General features: G+C 36.5%; 1 protein-coding gene across 3 annotated transcripts in view; it reads left to right on the forward strand.

Annotated features, from left to right (window-relative positions):
- The window catches only part of LOC150104645 (ribosomal protein S6 kinase alpha-5-like), a 547,165-nt gene that overhangs the window by 284,765 nt on the left and 247,391 nt on the right, over positions 1-15,009 (forward strand). The gene's annotated exons all lie outside the window — the stretch shown is intronic.

A 15,009-nucleotide genomic window follows, 5' to 3' on the forward strand; every position in this document is an offset into this window, starting at 1 on the left:
TTTTATTTTTGCAATCAATAATAAGTGGTCTGTAAATGCATCTGCACCTCTCAAAACTCTTACATCCATCAAAGAGGTTCTCCAAGGTCTGTTTATTAAAATATGGTGTATTTGGTTTTTAGATTTCTTATCAGGTGACATCCAAGTCTGTTTATGGATGTCTTTATGTTTAAATACGGTTCCTCCTATGATCATATCATTGAAAGTGCAAAAGTCTTTTAGGATTTCCCCATTTTTTATTTCCTAAACCTTCTTTTCCCATTATTCGTTCATATCCTACCTTACTATTTCCTACTTTTGCATTCATGTCACCTATAATTAAAAGCATATCTTTACTTTTGACTTCATCTACTTCTTTTTGCAGCACGTCATAGAAGTCTTCTTTCTCTTCTGTTTTTGCATTGTTTGTTGGTCCATATATGTTTATTATAGTCACATTTCTGTATTTTAATTTTAAATCTAGCTTTTATGATTCTTTCAGAAACTGGTTTCCATTCAATTAGTGCTCTTCTAGCATCATCTTCTAGCATTTGTTAGCATGAAGGCTACACCTTTGCTATGTGTGTCATCTTCATTCTGATTTCCAGAATATAAAATGTATTTGTTTGTTGTTAGTTGGATTTCTCCGCTACCATTCCATCTTGTCTCGTTTTGACCTAGTATTTCTATTTTGTATCTTTCCATTTCTCTGTTAGTAAGTTAGCTTTTCCACTTTCGTACAAAGTCCTAATATTCCATCATCCAATTTTGGTTAAAAGTTTTGGGCTAAAGAGGTTTTTTCTTGGAGTTTTCCGCCTGTCAGCTTCCCCAATGGGGATTTCACTGACTTGCTTCTTTTTCCCCAGTACTTATCCCTCTTGGTTTTGTGTCGGTTTTCCAACAATGGTTGAAGTTTCTGTAGCAATATGTTCTTTCCATATTATGGTTGCTAGCCACAAGTACAACCCTCCTCCTTTCTCATCCGGGCTTGGGACCGGCAATGGCGGAGTTGTGCCTGTTCTGAGGAACGAAAAACAATAGTTTCCGGGTGAAAAATAAAGGGGAGCTGGTGATTTAGACCGACTAACTCACCTTGAGTCAAATGAGACCAGATAAAGGTTCCTCGTGTCATAGACAGGAATCGAACCCAGGTTTTTCCAACCAAAGGGCTTCGTCTATACCGACTGAGATACTGATGCTCTTCCACATATATTTATTCACTTTAATAGAGAAAAGCAGCAAATTATAAATATTTTTCAAAAGCGCATAATCTCTAGCTGGTTGAGATTTGTGAATGTTGCTTAGGAAGAAATCCAGTTCTTCTTTTACGGGCTTTCCCTAGTGGATCCCGTGAATACTTCAACAATTTCCATGATTGTTGAAGTATTCAAGTAACAAGAGCAAGCTAGCGCCACATGAATCCGTAGCCATCTTCTAGCAGCTATTTATTTTATTTTTTTAAGAATTAAAGCAGTGTAGCTAATGTCGTGAAGTGAGTGTATTATATTCCTACCACAGGTGGAAAACTGGACCCGGTTATTTTATTTGGTGTTAGTCGTAAAGGTATAAAAAATGTCATGTTTGTCTACTCTTGAGTTCGCGACGTAAGTTCGTATCGGGATTTGAACTCATCGTCTCTCCATCTAGCTTCCAGTCGATTCATTTATCTTTGCGTTTTAGACTGTGCTTCGACAGTTTAAAAAAAAAAAAAATCCACGTTCAACTTCTTCTCCCTGGTATATGTCAATTTAAAGATTTTCATTTTAACTTCTATTTGTTGCGCAAAGTAAAATAGGATGGGCCGATCCTTACTAAGAGTGAGAATCACTGCATTAGAAATAAATATGACGGAGTTCTCGGTAGGAGTGGTAATGATTGCATTTTAGATTCAGTCAGTTTAGCGAAAGTATTTCACTGTCATAGCTTTTTTTTTTTTTTTTTTTTTTTTTTTTTTTTTTTCAGTACAGTAATTATTACTCAAACTTTCGTTTGTTTACGGAAGGAAAAACTTATTTTCAGAGAAGAAACTAGTCTTCAAACCAAATGACTATATTAAGTTTGAAGACTAGTTCAAAAAGTTTGAAGACTATATAGAAATGACTATATTCCACATAACGTCGTTTGTCGTTCTCTTCTCCAGACACCTAGAAGTTGGATTGTTCAGTTGAGTTCTACCAAATGTGGAATATAGTCATTTCTTATGTTTAATAAGATCCTGAAAAAAATGCAGTCTGATCCGACTTTTCCTATCTAACTTTTCTTAAAATAAAGGAAAAGTCACATTATTTGTTATTGCAATTTACAAACGGTTAGTAGAAGTTGAAAACCCAACTGTCTTTTTTTTGCGGGAAAGTGCCATTTCTGTATTCAGCTGGCTAACTTATCACTTGAAAAATCCCTGATTGTTCTTTGTACCATTATCAGGGGACTGGAATCCAAGTATTTCCGCCGAAAGGGCAAATGACACAACGTTCTCATACCTGCGCCACAGAGGTTAGCTTCTCTAGTTGACGGTATTCTTGTTTTTGTGATTTTGGCATGATTTTAAATTCTCACTTCATGAATTCTTTTAATGTGTTTATTTCTTCTATTTTTCATAACATTCCCACCCATCGAAAATGAAAATTTGCTAGCACATTAGCACTTCGGTGGAAACGGGGAAAAAAAAAAACTACACTAATGCTACGTATAGTAGGAAGCATAACTTACCATGGTATGACACTATAAAAATCGTCGACTCATGCTTCAGAAAAGTAGGCCATTATAATCAAGGGTGTAGTACTGCCTCTTTCAGAAGGTCCTGCCATTATTTAACAATACTTTGGAGATGACTGTCATCAGAAAAGTAGTTTGCAACCAGTGTATTTATGAACAGTGATGCAGTCAAGTCAGGTCCACGCCCAACCATTTCTTTTAGAGAAAATTGTTTACTGAGATTTTATTTTGCACTGCACGTGCTTTAAATGGTTCATAAAACATTTACTGTTTTTAAACAGGAAGACATTCCTGATTATTATTACCTGAATTGTAAAAAAAACTGCATAGTTTTTTTTTTTTTAATAGCGTAATACTAAAGTAATTCCTTGCAGACACTATCTTAGCATTTACGGAAGGCTTTTATCAGTGGCGCACCCAAAGTGGGGGCAAGGGGCCTTCCCCCCCCCCAAAGAAAAAGAAAAAAAAACACTAGAAAATTGTCCAAAAATCTTTTCCTAATTAAAATTCTTTTTTTTTTTTTATTTATGTCGTGTGGTGTCTTCTATTTCTATACTTATGAATTAGCGATCAATGCAGATGCTCAGTCATAGACCGTATGCGATGCGTAGTGTGTATTCTCAAATCGTCTACTCAACTCGCCCCTCCCCCCAAGATTAAATCCTGAGTGCGCTACTAGCTTTTATATCCACCTAATGCTGCTTGGAAGGTGAACTCTCATCACAAGGGAGACTGTAGTAACATTTTGGTATATTTACAGCTCCCGATTAAAATTTAATCGGCAGGATGGACGTAAGATGATTTGGTGCTAAAAGCGATTAATAGACTCGAGAGCTTTTGGTTTGCAGTTCAATAGCTTTTCTGTAATCCATTGGCAAATCACTATGGATATAATTTTAAAAGAAATATTCCTTAAGTTATGTGATGAAAAGCTTTAGGCTTTCCCAGCAGAGTCTTGTTAATTTTGATGTGTGAGTGTAGCGAAACTCAAATTTTGTTGGTGCCATATCGAATTTTAACGGTTTTAAGTACTTAAGGACTAAAATCTTCGGAATGAATAAACTCGGTTTTTTTTTGTTTTTTTTTTTAAAGTGGAACTTGTGTTTGCAAAATGTAAATCTTAAAATGCAGTATTACAACGTCAACAAAACATACGAAATGAAATAAGAATACGCCAAAGACTATGTGTGTGTGTGTGTGTGTGTGTGTGTGTGTGTGTGTGTATATATATATATAACATTACTTCGTATGTTCAATAAAGTTATCAAATGAGTTCTGCACCATGTGTATGTAAATAAGTTAATGATGCAAATAGCAGTAGCGCATGGATTACTGCGGATAATTATTTGACGCTTGATTTGGATCATTCCAGGTTTTAATTTGTCTTTTGAAGTGACATTTATCGGTAAAGCATACAGAAACTGTGTCGCTGTTCTTTTCAAATGTCAACTGTAACACTTTTTCTTGATCGTTTGTTTGTTTTTTTTAAATAAAAATTTGTACTATTACCACCCCAAAAGTTTTGTAGCTTTCTATTTGATATGAGAAGACCGTAGACCTTGTTCACCGAAACGTTGAGAAATAAAGTAAACAAAAAATTAATGTTAAACTGTAAGATTTTATATAAAATATGTTTACTGAATAATTAATAATATTTGAGTTAAGAAACCCGAGCAGTACTAGCGTCATTTGTCGAAGGAAACAGATGAGCAATAAATGTGGTGATTTATTCCAGAAAGCTATGGGTTGTTACACTTGCAGAACTGACGCTATTTTTTGTTAAGTTCTTTTCATATTATTGCTAATAAGTAAAGCAAAAATTAAAATCTTCCCCTAATCTAGCTCTTGCATTGTGTGTAGAGAGTTAACGATTGGGCAATCATCGCTCATATTAATAATTTAATTTAAAAAAATCTGATATCAAATTAGTTTCCATGTTGTTCTTATTTTGATTCTTACAACATAACAGAAAAACTGCCATGAAAATATTTGCTATCTTGAATGGCTTGGGGAATATCGACGCTGCTCCGCAACCAACATGCTGTGGGTTCGAATTCTACTATACGTGGATATTTGTTGAGTCTTTAAGTGTAGGTGATTTGCATCGCCCGGTGTGAGACCACAACTCCATTTCCTGGAATAGCAGTGAATTCCCCATTTTCACTTACTTTCCCAACTATTATATGCACCTTCCTTACACTGCTTAGAAAGTAGTCAACGGACACTCCCGTGAGGAAGGTGCATCCTGCCATGTAACGAGTCACATGTTTCTGGCATAAATTGGAGAATATGATACTTCCAAGTCAGTGCAGCTGTGTTCAGGTGAAATTTTGAAGGGAACTGATGGAGTTTGAAAAAAGCGTTGTGATAGGATGCCATGTTCCAGGCCCATCTGTTCGGCAAACTGTTGACAAATTAGGCCATCCAAGGTCAACAGTCAGTGATACTATACTGAGATGAAAGCGCCTGGAGTCAACTAAAGTGCTACCCGCAGTTGACAACCCACCGGACGTGATCGTAGGGTGCTACGAAGGATAATATGTAAAAACCACCATCGTCGGTTGACACGTTGAATGCGGAGTTCCGAGCATCGAATGGAACACAAATCTGCACAGAAAATTCAGAACTGAGGCTCACAACATGTGTTTCCATGGTAGGATTGCAGTATGCAAACCCCGCATTACCAAACCAACATGCAGCGTCGTCTCGAGTGGTGCGATGACCGTGTACACTGGGACGTGAAAGCTTGGTTAGCTGTGTTATGGAACGACATTACACTCTCTTCCGAGCAGATTGAGGGGGTGCGGGTGGCAGATGCCCGGTGAACGCTTCTTAACAGAGTGCGTAATTCCAAATATGAAATTCGGAGGTGGCGGTATGATGGTATGGTCCTGTTTTTCCTGGTTTGGCTGGCCTTATTTGTGGTGCTACGAACATTGAGCTCCTGGTAGTATCAACATTCTGGAGATGTTTCTTTGGTGACCATTGTCTCTTTCAGCAAGATAATGCACGGTAAGGCTGCTGTAACCGCGTGGTTTGTGAACATGAACGTTACTACCCTTGACTGGCCTACACAGAGCCCTGATCTCAACCCTACTGAACAGGGATGAACTGGAGCGTTGGATGAGGTCAAGGGACGTCCACCCCCACAATCTTATTACATGTCTACATCCAGGACCTCATTGCATGCCTAGGAGAATGGTTGGTCCAAAAATTTTAATGATTGCTATCGTATACTTGTAGAAAATATGCCCTGTAGGATTGTTGCAGTCATCGCAGCAAAAAAGGAGACTACATCTTATTAAAGTGGCACCATGACTTGTTTCCAAGCACTACAGTTCCGCTACGGAAAAATCATATATATTCCTCCAAAACAATAACTGAGTTCATCAGATAATCCAGTTTAGAGATGTAATCGGTAATTGTCTTCCATTCTTAGATTTGCTTTCTAAGACCATATGCAGATAATGCTTTCTGATTACATCAAGAAAGCCAATACAAGGAGATATATCAATGTTACATTCCCCCTATTAGTCTTCTCAAAAGTCAGGGAAACGTATCATTGATATATCTTGTATTTTTCTTTCTGTAACCTGAAACTTTATGCTCTACAGAAGATAATAAACAACTCTGTCATAGAGAACATAATGAATGACTATAGCCTTCTTCCTCGATATCTCCAAAAAGGAATATGTCTGTAAAGTCTCTTCCTTATGCCAAAGGTTTATGGGGAAAATTATTCAAGCTCCTAACGTTATTTCAATATATGTCCCCTTCCCTCCATTTCGCAAGTTGCCATCCTTCCTGCGAGAGATTAAGCTTGCCACTTTCTCATTTAGAAGTGACAAAAAAGTTCAGCGAATATACTGCATAGAAGAATAATAACGATTACATTAAATATTCCTAGTCGAACAAATCAGGTCTTGACCCCATGCAGTTTATACCAGATACAAAATACATTGGAACGAAAGTAGCATTATAAATGCCTCTTTCCTATTGGGAGACAACTAAAGCACGCTTTGCAGCTCTGCTATATCAGTCGAACTTAAATAAGATATTATTATATTTACAGCTATTTTGCCTGCTTCTGTTTAGGAGTGCCCCTGTTTAAATGTCATTGGCTTTTTTACTCACGGATTCTTAGGATGTATATTTACCAATAAATATATGTAGCATAAAGGAAGAGAAATTTACACATACCTTTTGCTGGGTGTTGTGGCTTTTCTTCTTTTTGCGATGTCCAAACTACTGGAGGTGGGGGGGTAGGCAATCACCTAGAAAAAGGTATGTGTAAATTTTTCTTTCTTTATGCTACATATATTTATTAGTAAATATACATCTACAATGCCCTAAGAATCCGTGAGCAAAAAAGCCAATGACATTTAAACAGAGACACTCCTAAACAGAAGCAGGCAAAATAGCCGTAAATATAATAGTTTGTTAAGAGGAGTATAATAACATGGGAGTTTTCCTAGAAATAATATCCATTAAATAAGAAAGATTATGTTCAACTCTCGAGTACAAAGTTCGCTGGAGCTTAGAACCAACTGCTTTTATGACAGTATTTTTATTAACTAGTTCTGTTGTCTTGGCTATTTTGTCACACACACACACACACAGTAATCCCTTACATAAGAGATTGATCAGCCTACACTACATTAGTATGGATGAGAAGAAAATTGAACAGAAAGAAAAAGAAATTTGTTAACATTGGATTTACAAGTTTTAAAAAAACTGTAAATTTTACTCTTTAGGAAATACATAAGAGGGAAGACTGTTTTAGAAGAAAACGATAGAAAGAATGAACAAATAGGAAGAAAAATTAGTTTCGTGTGTTTGGAATTTAACTGTTAGCGAGTGCTTAATAGCTACTGTGCGGGTTTTAACACATTTAGAAAAGAGAGAGTGGGAGGAATTATCGATGCCAAACAGAACTTCCTGTGTGGAGCAAATGACCGAAACATTTAATGAAAGCCGTTCCCGACCCATATTTCACCGAACTATGCGAAGGGAATTGAAAGGATCGGTATTGGCAGTCGCATGCCTTTACGGAAACCACTTATTTCTGCGAAGAATCGGAACACCGTGACTGGATACTGGAAGAATGGAAAAAAGTCATATGGTCCGACGAGTCACGGCACACCTTGTTCTATACGACGATAGGCAGAGAATTTATCGGGGATCCCATGGAGCAATGAACCCAGCTTACAATATCTTGTAAACACAACTCACGGTTCTGGAGGTGGTGTCATAGTGTTGGGCATGTTCTGTTGGTAGGGGACGGATTCTCTGATATTACTAGAAGGTCGGGTTTCCCCCCAGGCATATCTGAACATTGTTGCCGATGAAGTCCGTCCTGCAATGTTGACTTTTTATCCAGCAGGTGACCGTGGTTTCATGGACGAAAACGCTACTGTCTGTCGTGCAAAAGTTGTTCAGCAGTGGTTCAGCGAGGCATGACAGCAACTTCCACGATCTTCCCTGGTCACCACAAATCTCGAATCTGAACCTCATTGAGAATGTATTGGACATATTAGAAAAACAGATCCGGGAGTAAATCCTCTTCCGTCAAATCTGAACCAGTTAAAGGACTGTTTGGAGAACACCTGGTGTGTTGTAGACGATGCAATCCAGCTACCTTGTGGAGTCTATGCCAAATCGCATATGTGCTGTTATTCTGACTAAAGGAGATTTAGTGTTGTGTAGCTGTTGGGAGGTATTTGAGCGGAAGAGAAATCCGAATTTTTTGTATTTTTCTTCCCCCTCTCCCATGTCTGAAAAATGCCCCGAAGCACCCTCACTATTTGTAAAGCGCTATAGGTTTTTTTTTTTTTTCATGAATTGAATTTGATACTTCAAATTTAGCAGGCTGTGAAACGTTGATTACCTCTTTCGTATAAAAGTGACGGAGGAATGCCATTCAAATCTGCAACGAGAGTTATCGCAGGTCGAATTTTGGCTTTAATGGTTTTTGTAAATAGAGTAGTGATTAGTGATTAGAGTAGTGATTAGTATACATACTTGCATTTAGAGTTGTTTATCTTGACTTGAAGTGAGTTGTTATATTTTGCTTGTTTGTAACACTTATAGCATGAAGAATAGTGTATGGGATCAATATATAAAAAAATACTTTAAAAAAAAATGGAGATAACCATGAAACTCCTGTTCGAAATTCTACTGTTAAACAAATTATCTGTGTTAGACTATTCATATTTGGTCTTTATATACTGTAATAAACACAAAAACGTATTCTGATTATAAGACCATCGGTTTAATACACATATGTACAAGAACGCCGACTAGTTTCGCTAGCATACTGTCTAGCTTTGTCAAGATTAAAAAAAGGTGAAAAAAATGTAAAAAAACGAAAGAATACAGAAACCGTTTACAGCGGTTAGGCAACCAAATTTGACAGCTCGCTTGACATTGTATGCATGTAGCTTGATGCTTCAGTCATTATTGTGAATACGCGTTACATAGTTTTTAACGTACTGTACTTCAGCTATACTTAATGAAGTAATCAGATTTTTCCATGTATCTTTCAATACTACTCCTTGATTTCTGTTCAGGTTATTTCCTGTTCGTTGGACCACTGCTGCTTCTTTGAATATTCGGCACCTGTAATCATCCTCTATATATGGCATTGAGCTGTTTTCCCAATCTATTGCGTGGTTAGAAGTTGGGAAGTGATGCGCCAAACCTGGGGTATCCGTTTTGTTGTGATTTATATCTCCAACGTGTTCCTTCTGTCTAATTTCCACGCTTCTTGAAGTTTGGCCTATGTAGAAAAGTCCACAAGTGCATGGCATTGTATAAACACCTGCATATTTGAAAAATGGAACGCTGTCTTTAGGGGATCTTAAAAACTGTCTAATGGCTGTAGTCGGTTTAAACACAACTCTGATGTTGTAAGGCTTCAAAATTCTAGCTATTTTAGTGGAGACTGAACCAACATAGGGGATGACTACGGATGAAACGTACTGAATAGCTATCCTTTGTTGTTGGAGGTTATTTTTATAAAGCAATTTGTTGATTATGTTTGGTGGATAACCATTTTGAGATAGCGATTTCGATATTTGAGAAAGTTCTGTACGTACATCTTCGTCTGTGACTATGTTTTGGGCTCTATTTCGTAACATATGGATGATGATGATGATTAGAAGTAAAATGCAGATACCGTCCAGTATCTGTTGGTTTTTATATATATAGTAAGTTTAATATTATCATTCTCTTGTTTTTTGACCAGTATATCTAAAAAATGTAGTTGTTGATTGTTTTCCAATTCTAAAGTAAATTTGATTTTATTTAAGAACCAACCAGAGATCCAACCATGACCTCCTCAACTGGAACGTTCGTAAATAAGGAGACCACATCCAGACTGGCCATTATGTCTGTTTTTGATAGCTTAACGTTCTTGAGTTTCTCAACAAAGTGTTGAGAGTTCCTTAAATAAGACTCTGTTTGTCTGATTTTTCCTTTTAGTAGGTGTTTGGCAAAGGTGTTTAGCTAATAGATATATGGGAAGAATCTGCCATCAACGATCGACGAAGTGGAACTTCTTCTTTATGCACTTTGGGTGAATTTTGGGTGTTATAGGATGTGAAGATTTAAGTTTTCTTTTTAACTCTTCAGGCCAACTATTCATATTACGAATCAGAAGGTTTTTTCTCGTTATGGTTAGTCATGGTTGGATCTTTGTTAAGTATTTTATACATGGAACGGTCCGATAGTAAATTATTGCTCTTACTAATAGAATCTCTGGAGTTGAAAATGACTGTGGACAAACCCTTTGTCCGCTTTAGTAATTATTATATCTTTGTTCCTTTGCAAGTTCCGAATTGCCTTTCTATCGTAGAGAGAGAGTGTTATTTAGTTTGGGTAGTTTTGCTGTGGCAAGGATGATTGTGCTTTGGAATCTAATAACATTAGCTATTGCCTCCGGAAGAGGATAAAGACCTTTTTTCAATACCACAAATGAAGTCCATTTTTGGTATGTGGCTGAGAGCAATTGAAAAGTTGAAACCTTTCTTTAGAATTTCGGATTCTTGTTTAGAAAGGCAGTAATCTGACATGTTAAAAATCACTTTATCATCTGGGAGACAGTTAATAGAATTGTATTTTTTCTTATAAAGTTCTTCAAATTTTTTTATTTGAGTAACTTTTCTAAACTGAAAAGTTTTTCGTAACTATTTTGTATCATGTGGTCTATAATGTTCCAAGTTGAGTAGTTTAAACTGTTGGAAATATCATCAAAATTATTCCGGCATTTAATGTCAGTAACGTTCAATTCGTACCTGATGTGCTGGATCCTTTCCCTAAGTAGAGCAAATGAAGTTTGCTCTACTTAGGGAAAGGATCATTCAGTCTAAACAAGCAAAAAGGTAGATCCTTTTTGCTTGTTTTGACTGAATATGTCCTTTGACGATTAAGAACTTGGGGATGATGGAAAATTGTCTACACCTCTTGAGGAAGGTAAGGTGGTTCAATAACTTTGCCTTTCTGCATTTTTCTTTTTCTAGGCACCGTACTTTATGTTTCATGTGTCCATTTAGACTATTCATATTTGGTCTTTATATACCGTAATAAACACAAAAACTTATTCTGATTATATGACCATCGGTTTAATACACATATGTACAAGAACGCCGACCAGTTTCTCTAGCATACTGAAATTATCTATGTCTATACCAGCGTGCCATTTTATTAATTTTGGATGTATTTTCCTTACTTTTCCATTCATTTTAGAACAATCCATTTAATTCAGGAGAGTGTAAATTGTACTAATTAACTGATGTCTAAATTATGGGAGAGATTGACTTCAATTTGGGTTTATATAAGTCAAATTTATTTGAAACTAAGTAAGAAAATACCGACAAGTTTCGCCAACTTAGCCGTTTGGCTTCTTCAGGGTAAAAATAGATGTAAAACAACTTATACGCTAAAACTGTTCACTAAAACTATTAATGAAGGAAGCACCGAATACAACTGTATTTTTTACAAAAAAAAAAAAAAAAACAGAAGAACGCTAATTCACATCGGGCTGATAAAGCTTTTGAGTTTCCTCTTAGACAGATCTTCCTAAGTGCAGTTTTACGTTGCCAATAATAAAATATACGAGCAGCAACGTTAATACGTATTGGAGGTTCCTGAGTAGCACTGTCGTGACATTTGCTATTGAGGAACCCAAGAATGTTCTGACATAGTTGCAACTATATTTTGTTCCTGGCGATGCTCTCCGTGCTGCATGGTGCTCGTTTTTAGGATATCAAATAACATTAGCTCAATGTTTTTTCATTCATTCGTTCATTTTAATAGACGGATACGTGCATATACCGTATATTGAGTGGTCAGAATATTAAGTCCTCATGCTTGATGGTATCTATCAAAAACAGACGACCAACGACATAGGCATTGGAAGTAGGCTGCAAATTTCCACCTGAATGCAAGTATGCATTTTCAAGTGCATGATAGTAGGTAAAAGTCGCGATCTGAGTCTTCAAACTGAGTAGTCGTAGCCAAAATGGGTAGTAAGAATATTTTGGAAAATGGTTTTTTGATTGCTATGCACAACAGTTGTCTCGTATATACCGAGATAAATAGAAAACATCATCAACATCAAGAGCATGTGGTTGGAAACAGTAAAAGGCAGGCAAAGGATCAACAGGATTCTCTCCAACAAAAATAAACTAGTACAACTGAGTTGAACGAAGGAACATCATTTAATACGAGCCAATTGCAGAAATGGTTGCATGGAGTGATGAATCCCAGCCTGTAATATTTCACGAGGACGGAAGAGCACAGCTTCAACAACGTGGTGATACCTTCGACACCTCGTGTTTGTTCGCAACATTATAAATTGATGGTAAAGTAGTATTTTCTTGGATATGTTTTCCTGGCGTGTACTGAATGGTGAAAGGCTGAATGGGGGTGGGGGATGAAGACTTGTTGCCGATCAAGTATACTAGAGAGGTCCCAATTCCATTAAGCAGTTTTAGGAAGCGATATATATTTATGAGATTGATTTAGTGATGCCTGCAAATTGGTAGCACTGTGAATGTGGGGAATAATAATAATAAAAAAAAATAAATAAAAGTAAAAAAAACACCCTAAACGAGAGATTTCCTTGTACCCTGGACGTCAGAAGACTATTATGTTTCTTTACATTTATATCTTTCCTTTAATATTCAATTTTCGAAAGTTATATAGAATTCTTACACTAGAAGCAGAAAAACCTATAGCTTATCAGTACTATATGTGTGTGTGGGGGGGGGGAACTAATCTGAGACAGCATCTCTTCTTTAGCTTCAAATTAAGAGTATGCTTAAATAACTGTATTTTAAAATAAAGTTGGTTTAGGATTAAACATTTGCTACATATAATTTAAGTATAATTTTGATATATTTAATTGTATGCTAAATTAATATTAATTATATATCTGCGGAAATGTGTTTATAAGATGTTGATATTTGTCAAATATAAATTTTGAAAAAAGTTCTCTGTTGAATTAATTATGCCATGAAATAGTGAGTTCCACAGCCAGTTTTTTGAATAACAAGATGGAGGCACTTTTCTGTCACAGTCTCTTCTCTGAAAGTCTTAATCCATGATAGCTTGAACTCACTGTTGATGATATCTGAATCAATGAAAAAAAAAAAAAAAGGTAGGCCTAAAGGATCTCCCTACTCTCTTTGGGAATAAAATGGATTAGAGGATTTATTTATTTATTTTTGTTGAATTAATTAATAACATAACATATCAACTTCCATAACAGCATGCCTATATCTGGAGTTATATATATAGAAATAGCTGTTGTTTTATTGATTAAAAGTAACCACGACTGACCTAATGAATTCTTAAAAGAGAAATATGTCGTTTACAGAAAGTGGGGAATAATCGAAAGTTTACTTTGATATAGGTCTGAGAATTAATATGAGATCATTAACTACAATTATTATATCTTGGTTTAGAATTATTTCCGTTATATTTATTTAATGGCTTCCGAGAAAATTATTTAAGTTTTAACTAGCTGGTAAGCGTAATCGTAACATAGTTACAAAATCTCCAGCTCTGGGCCTGGCTCCCACTGAAGAGACCTCAATAAAGGTCGAAACTAGTCTGGGTAGATGGCCAATCCCTTTAATGCATAACAGTATACATATCCACATAGGAAATGTGTTTTGCATTATGGGAGATACTGGGTTAGAAGTGCCTGGTAGCTTGCTCCACCTTTGCCACGAGTTGCCTTGGTGTTGCACTACTTACTGGATAAGATAGTACAACACTATATTTAGTCCTGAAGATATTTTCAGGCGCAAACTTTGTTTGCTCTCACTGGGATAAAGGATTAAACTAAATCTATTATAGTCTAACCTAGTGATAAATAAATTTTCAACATCTTTCTCTAAATCCAGAGTAATTTTTAAAAAAGGTGATAAACCTTTTGGCAACTCCCATAGGCACAGATGACTTGCTACTGCTTCTGCCTGGTATCTCCAGCTCTGGGCCTGGCTCCCACTGAAGAGACCTCAATAAAGGTCGAAACTAGTCTGGGTAGATGGCCAATCCCTTTAATGCATAACAGTATACATATCCACATAGGAAATGTGTTTTGCATTATGGGAGATACTGGGTTAGAAGTGCCTGGTAGCTTGCTCCACCTTTGCCACGAGTTGCCTTGGTGTTGCACTACTTACTGGATAAGATAGTACAACACTATATTTAGTCCTGAAGATATTTTCAGGCGCAAACTTTGTTTGCTCTCACTGGGATAAAGGATTAAACTAAATCTATTATAGTCTAACCTAGTGATAAATAAATTTTCAACATCTTTCTCTAAATCCAGAGTAATTTTTAAAAAAGGTGATAAACCTTTTGGCAACTCCCATAGGCACAGATGACTTGCTACTGCTTCTGCCTGGTATCTCCAGCTCTGGGCCTGGCTCCCACTGAAGAGACCTCAATAAAGGCCGAAACTAGTCTGGGTAGATGGCCAATCCCTTTAATGCATAACAGTATACATATCCACATAGGAAATGTGTTTTGCATTATGGGAGATACTGGGTTAGAAGTGCCTGGTAGCTTGCTCCACCTTTGCCACGAGTTGCCTTGGTGTTGCACTACTTACTGGATAAGATAGTACAACACTATATTTAGTCCTGAAGATATTTTCAGGCGCAAACTTTGATCTGATTGCGGAGGCCAATTATGACCCCGATTAGATCTTTGGTAGTATTACAGCAGTGAAGCTAATTTTTGTTTTTAAAGAGTGAAGTTAAGTTTTGTTTTGTGATTATTTGATGCATCAACAGCGTGCTC

The sequence above is a fragment of the Typopeltis vanoorti genome, chromosome 7, assembly GCF_054136105.1.
Source record: "Typopeltis vanoorti isolate ZY-2024b chromosome 7, IOZ_Tvanoo_1.0, whole genome shotgun sequence".
NCBI lineage: Eukaryota > Metazoa > Arthropoda > Arachnida > Uropygi > Thelyphonidae > Typopeltis > Typopeltis vanoorti.